Source organism: Girardinichthys multiradiatus, chromosome 7 (genome assembly GCF_021462225.1).
Source record: "Girardinichthys multiradiatus isolate DD_20200921_A chromosome 7, DD_fGirMul_XY1, whole genome shotgun sequence".
NCBI classification, from domain to species: Eukaryota; Metazoa; Chordata; class Actinopteri; order Cyprinodontiformes; family Goodeidae; genus Girardinichthys; species Girardinichthys multiradiatus.
The window spans coordinates 10,002,412-10,009,693 of NC_061800.1; the positions used below are offsets into that span (position 1 = coordinate 10,002,412).

Consider the following 7,282-nt stretch of genomic DNA (forward strand, 5'->3'; position numbering starts at 1 on the left):
TAATTATAAAACAAGAGCATTCAATAATCACATGACAGTGTGGAGTCTGAATAAGGTTTCTGCGTTCTTTTTAAAAAGCGCTGAAAAGCATTGGCCCGACTATGAAGTTTTCTAACAATATAATACTTCTACTCGTTGATTAATTAGTAATAATTTCCTTCACACAGAACTAAATTTGAAACATTAAACACATTATGCTTGATCCACTGATTTAAGAGTTAGGAGAGGCTGTCATATTGAGCTAATCTGTTTCGCCTCGAGCAAGAACTGTCCAACTATCCAATTTATCTTTATAACCAGTCCTGTGCAGCCCAATCCATCTGTCTTGTGTTTAAAATAGCACTAGCCAAGAGCAATTGTGCGCTCAGAAACACACACACACACACACACAGTGTCATTTCTAAAAGAATCAAACCGTGGACCACAGTGGATGTAATATAATTAGATGGCCTTTTTAAAGAAATTACAGTTCAAATATTTATATAATCTGTTTTTTACCAAATTACGCAAGAAAAATTACGTAAAAAAAAAATACTCTTCCTTGGTCTTCATGATGCTGTTTGTTCATTAATGTTCTCCAGCAAACATATGAGGCCAGAAGCAGAACAGCTGGGTTGACACTGAGATAAAATAACAGACGGGTGCTATCGATTTACTAATTAAGTGATTTTTGAAGGCAGTTGTTTACACTGGATAATTTTTTTAGGGGCAACAGAGTAAAAAGGTGGCAGAATACATAAGCATGTAACACTTCAGATTTTTAGTTTTCTGTTTTGCGAAAACCTTCAGCTTCAGTTTTAAATACTACTTTGCATTGGTCTGTCACATAAAATTAAATGAAATACACTGAAGTTTGTGGCTGTAATATAAAATGTGAAAAAGTTCAAGATGCATGAAAACTTTTTGTCATGGTTTTGTTTAAATGTCTGACCCAGATCCACGAATGCTCTCAGAAAACCACAGGAAAGTTTTAAACAGTTTAATGAGAAACCATGAATATGAATATGTGCAGGTAGTCTTGATCCGGGAACCTCCTGGGGAAACAGGTCAGCAGACCCACTAGGGGAAAGAGGTAGATATGACCAGAGGAATATATAATGGGGAGAATGTTACGAGGAGGAGAGTTAGGCTTACTGGTCTGAAGTCATCTTGTTTGGAGGACTAGAGGGAGATGGTGGAGAGAGCAGCTATTTTGGAGAAGGGAGCGTCGGGGGGCGGACAGGTTTCACTGAGAGGTTGGGTAATGAGGAGCCTTGGATTGCTAGTCATGGAATGAAGACTGGAGGTTTTTCTTTGAATTGCAGCTGGTGTAGAGACTTGAGATCCAGGAATGTACTCGGATCAAGATCTCAATATCAGAACTGGAGGTTATCTAGAGAAATGGAAACATACGCAGCCTAGCTTGAGAAGAATGACACAGAGATTAACACTGGAGTTCAGAGGGATTTGGTTACCACATAGGTTATCACTCAAGTGAAGAGTGACTGGCAGCCAGCTCCTCATGTACACCAGCAGATGGTTGATGAGAAACAGGTGTGTAGCTGAACACCTGCTCAAGTCCAACCTCCAGCAAAGCTGGTTCCTTGATGCCCTCCTAAGGTTCCAGGAAACACAAACCAACTACACTAACAAAAAACACCCCAGATTCCTGAGACTTTTGCAAGGTAATGTATGTTCCAGAAGCAGCTTGTCAGAGTGCATCCTGCAAAGCTATGTTTTTATGACTGTGTTCAGACTGCAACAGTCATGCAGCTGAAGATTCCCAGATCACATTTGAAAATAGCTTGGCAAAAACGTCCCCCAATATGTTTTGAGTGCAGACCCATACCTGATCTGATTAGTGGGGATGGAAGTTGTCGGCAAATCTCAACAAAGGTCTTTGCAAATTAAATAGAAACACTTTATGCAGAGCTTAAAAATGCAAAAAGAAACAGAACCAAGAGGGACAAAGATGAGAGTTGCTTGTTATTAAAAAATGAAATCATTAGTATATAGTCCACTGTGATTGTTGATCACATCAAAAATCTGTTAGACATGGCTGATGCAAGGCTCTCCAGCAGGCTGTGGGAAAATGGTTTCATGTGCTGAAGCTGGGCTCATAAAGGACATAAATGGTCTGAAACTGAAGTCCAAAATTGGAAAGGTTCATTGCATTTATTACCTAAACATTTTATTGGAATTTAGATCAGGGTGTACAAGTGTCTAAAAGAGGGATGTTATTCTCCTGGAGGAAATCCTTTGTCAGATCAACATTGTGAACTGCAGCATTGTGCTGTTGAAGACCCACAGTCCAGTCAAGAGGGATGCCTGCTGCAACATCTCCACATCGCCAGTCGTGGTTTGACGCAGACCCCAACCTGAAGCTCCGTTGTTCCGTTAAAGAAAAAAAAAACTCCCAGATCATCTCCACTGAGCTGCATAAACATCTCCAGTGAGATCTCTTTTTCTTGCCAGTGATTTTGGAAGTAATAGTTGTGTTTAAACATAATATATAAGGATGAAACTGCCTGAGCCAAAGTCTGGTCTCAATTTAGTCAGAGATAATAAAGACTAAATAAATACTTGACCTGTTATTAAATTATTCGGTAGGAACATTTTAAAAATACAAACTATGATCTTTACAAACAATGTTCATTTTCTGTTGTAACTGGGGGTTACAGTTGCACGACTTTTGATGTGTAGAGAACTGGTACACCCACACATGTTTATTTTTGTGAGTTCTAGGGAATCATACCACCTGGGTGGAAATATTGTAGAATTTCAGATCTTAGGGTTGAAAGCTTTGCATTTCAGTGCCAGGGCATTTCAATCATGATAACGCCTGCTCTACCTTTATTTGGCAGCTCATTGAAACTGGGGGACTTAAAAGCAGCAGGGAATGTATGAGTAACAAGGATTCTCAAAGGTTTATACCTAAAAGAGTAGACCATGGGCTTTGCAGATATAAATGGTACAATGTAAAATCATTTTGTAAAGTAATTAAATGCCACCGGAAAATGTTATTTGAATTTAGACACAGGATTACTTTCAAGGATTCATCCCCTTAGCCTCCTCAGTTGGGTTGCCTATCGGCTTGGACCTCAAACAACCTTTAAAAGTTGAAAGTTTGACCACCTGCTGTTTCTGCTGGGGCCACGTTTGCAGCGGGTTTAGCTCTGGGACGCTGGACTCCTCCACCTTTGGCAACCGTCACCTCTCAGTCTCTCACTGACTTCACACAGCCAGCAGAAGATTCTTCAGAGTCACACTCTGAATAGATTAGAACTCTTTTGAACCTATAGAAAAAAGAAAGTTCTAAGCTTTTAAAGTTTAAAATTAAAGGTCAGTTTGTGAATGTCAGAAAGAAGAACATGTGAAAGTCTCTTTGTAAAAAGGAAAGGGACAGAGATGGTATTGTGGAACATATTCAAATTTTCCAGCATTTTATTTTAGATTACTGTGACTTAGCTCATTCATCTCTCTATTGTTTTGTTGCATGTGTAATCTTTCTCGAGTCTGTGTAACTCATCTTTCCAACACAGTAAAATCACCAGTGTCATATAAGCACTGGCAGAGTATTTGAACTCTGTCAGAGTCAATCCAAAAACAGTGGCAGTTGGATATTCCCCTATGCCCTGCAGTGTTGGTGAAAGGTTTGGAAGTTACAATGTTTTTTTTTCAATTTACTTTTACAGTGTAACATGTTAAGTGTTAAAGAAAATGCACCCTGCCCGAGTTATTATAACACCACAGTGACGTGCTGTCAGTGTCATGTTAGGCTGGTTTGTTGGTGGACCAAAGTGCAGACAAGAGTGTGAGAGCTGCATGGTTAGTTGAAATGTTTATAACAAATAATAATAACTGGCTGACTTACAGGCAGATGCATGCAGGCAATGTTACAGACGTGGAGCAGTCAGTTAACAGACATGGAACAGGTAATAAGTAGGGAAGTAGAGGCAAGGACACGGAGCAGGTAGTAGCCAGGAGGAAGTAGTGGTAAACCACCCAGAAGGACGAACCACAGCCAAAATGAAAAATAATTTTAAATAATCAAATGTGACCTCATAAAAAAACATTCTTTTGTTTTTCTTGCTATGGTATCATTGAACAGTATGAAATTATTAAAAACTGTGAGTAAAAGCTAATCTGGAAAGCTTCACCCTCTACCACATAATGTCAGACTGACCAGAATTTTCTCTGGCCCATTTTCTAAACAAGGCAAGTTTAATTGTATAGCACATTTCAGCAACGGTTTCAAAAGCTGAATAATTGTGAAGTCCACCCACTTGATTTTCAGTAGAGGATCACGCCTCACTGGGTGCTTTTACCTTGCACGTCCTTTATTTACAATGGTTACCCTCAAAGGCAGATGTTCTGTTGTTGGCAGCAAAGACCCACATGCACATTCTCCCGCTGTTGGATAACAGAGATTTGTGGCTTCATTTTACTTTTGAGGGCAATGTTCCAGGCTCATTGACGAAGACAGTACTAGTTTGCGCAAATCACTTCAGCAAGAGACACACCTTGCCGTCGGAGACACCTAGGCCATCCCCACACACCTACTCCCCACCGAACTGGCACAGGCTCCGTGATGGGAGCCAGGGGACCACGGCGTGACCCCTGAGCACATCCTCCCACCTCTGAGGTGTTTGTGTGTGTATCTGTAGTAATGTGAAGTGTTGTGATGAATACAGATGTGTATGTCTAAAGTGCATTAAAATTGGGGTTGTGGCCAGGGTGTGCGAGAGCCCACAGGAGACTGTCCCCCACCCTAACCCCAAAGCTGAAAGTGTCTATAGTACATTCAATTTAAAGTGAAGGATGGTGTCAAATATAGCGGGGGGGAGGTAGACCAAGTTGTCAAATCTATCTGCCTTAAGGGCAGATAGATCTGGCAATTTGTCGACATAGAAGAGAGAATTTAAGTGCACCCTTTCATCAAACTACGTCATCAGGGCTTTTCCTCCTCCATCCTGCTACGCTGTAGAACGCATGAGTCTTCAAGAACAACAGGTGTTTAGCAGCTGGTACAGAGAAGCGAGCAAAGAGGTCTTTGACTTTAAGAAAGAAGCTATTCGTTATTGTAAAAATGACGTTGAAATTCTTTTTCAAGGATGCTTAAAATTCAGAGACGAGTTCTTTAAGGAGACAAGTGTGGATCCGTTTAAAAGTATCACAATAGCATCAGCCTACATGAAGGTTTTTGTAACCAATTTCCTTCCTCCTCAAACCTTAGCCATTCCATCACTTCTGGACTACAGACGTAGCAGTAAAACGTTCTCTAGCGCGTCCATTCAATGGCTCGGCTGGATTGCAGACAGCAGAGCCATATTTATCGAGCATGCATTAAATAGGGGTGAAAAGAAAATCGGGCCATATTCAGTGGATGGGTATGCAGAGATTAACGGTGTCAAAGTTGCGTTTGAATTTTATGGCTGTTTTTTCCACGGCTGTAAAAAGTGTTACACGCCTCATGACAAGTGTCCGTTGAGAGGGGTCGCATTTGAACAGTTTTACGCAGCCACTGTTGAGAGAAGCAAGGTGTTACAAACTGTGTACGGCCTTCGTCTCGAAGTCATATGGGAGCATGAGTGGATTGAAATGAAAAAATCAGACCCAGGGGTGATCAGCTTTCTTGAGAAAGTTAATGCACCCGAACCGCTATCCCCCCGGGATGCGGTGTATGGTGGACGCACCTGTCCTATGAAGTTGAGGTACACAGCGGAACCGGATGAAACTGTACACTATGTGGATTACACATCTCTGTACCCTTATGTAAACGCCAACTGCGTTTTTCCCCTCGGACACCCCACCATCATTTACAAAGATTTTGATGACCCCAGCAGCTACTTCGGTATAATCAAAGCTGTGGTCTAACCACCACGTAACCTGTTGTTCCCTGTTTTACCTTACAGAACATCCCAAGGTAAACTTGTGTTCACTCTCTGCCGCACATGCGCTGAATTAAATTACCAGTCAGGTCCCTGCACGCATAATGATCAAGAAAGAGCTCTGACGGGAGTTTGGGCGAGTGTAGAACTCTGTAAAGCGTTGGAGTGTAGTTATCGTCTTGCTAAAATCACAGAGGTGTGGCATTTTGAAAAGAGAAGTGATACAATTTTTAAAGGTTACATTCATTGCTTTTTAAAGGGTAAGCAGGAGGCTTCAGGCTATCCGTCTGAAGCAGTGGATCAGGAGAGTAAGTCAAAGTATATAAGCGACTACAAACTGCATCAGGGCATCCAATTAGACCCTGAGAAAATCGAGATGAATCCTGCCAAAAGGCAGGTTGCAAAATTGTGTTTAAACAGTTTTTGGGGGAAATTTGCGCAAAGAGGTGATCTGTCTCAGACCACAGTCATCACTAACCCTGAAGACTTTTTCAGCTTCATGTTCTCGAGTAAATACAGGGTTAACTATTTTCATTTTTTCAACCCTGAAATGTGTGTAGTGCAGTGGAACTACAGCAAACGTGTCATATATCCACCAAGTAAGACAAATAATGTGTTTATAGCAGCATTCACCACCGCTTATGCACGTTTAAAACTTCTCAGCAGCATGGAGAAGTTACAGGACAGATTGATTTATATTGACACGGACAGTTTGATTTATGTGACAAAAAGTGGTGAAACTCCTCTGGAATTGGGGAATTATCTGGGTGATCTTACTGACGAGTTAGATGGTGACAGCATTTCGGAGTTTGCATCGACAGGACCCAAGAGTTATGCATACCAAACTAAAAACCGTAAAAAAGTAGTGATACGTGCTAAAGGCATCACTCAGACGCATGAATGCAGCGAGAGGGTCAATTTTGACAGCATCAAAGGGCTGGTCGAGGGCTACTTACAGGGGTCAAGTGAGGGTGTCATTGAAATCCCTCAGCACACGATCAGGAGGGATAAAAAGAGATTCCGTTTGACAAACGCGACATTTCTTAAAAAGTTTCGACTGGTGTATGATAAGAGACGTCTTTTTTCTGACGGGACAACTCTGCCTTTCGGTTATTAGAGTTGAAGAAGAAATAAAATAAAAAGTCACATGGATTTACAGGAGATTGATTTTGATTCTAGATTTAGAGCACCTTTCTCATGTATGATAGTTGGACCTAGCGGCTGCGGGAAAACTTTCTTTGTAAAAAGTATTTTACAAAACTGTAATCATGTCATGGATATTGTTCCAGAAAATATTGTATGGATTTACACATCTTTTCAACCCATGTATGCTGAATTGCAGAAGATGAATAAACATATTACCTTTGTGGAAGGATTGCCTCATTCTTTTGAAGATGAAAACCTGTTTCCTC

General features: G+C 41.0%; 1 long non-coding RNA gene across 1 annotated transcript; it reads right to left on the reverse strand.

Moving 5' to 3' along the window:
• Positions 1-930: 930 nt before the first annotated feature.
• LOC124871008 lies at positions 931-1,522 on the reverse strand. The gene is made up of 3 exons (XR_007038925.1): positions 1,455-1,522; positions 1,135-1,372; positions 931-1,059 (listed from the first exon to the last, which is right to left on the reverse strand). It is a non-coding gene; the product is annotated as an uncharacterized LOC124871008 (long non-coding RNA).
• Between the last annotated feature and the right edge of the window lie 5,760 nt (positions 1,523-7,282).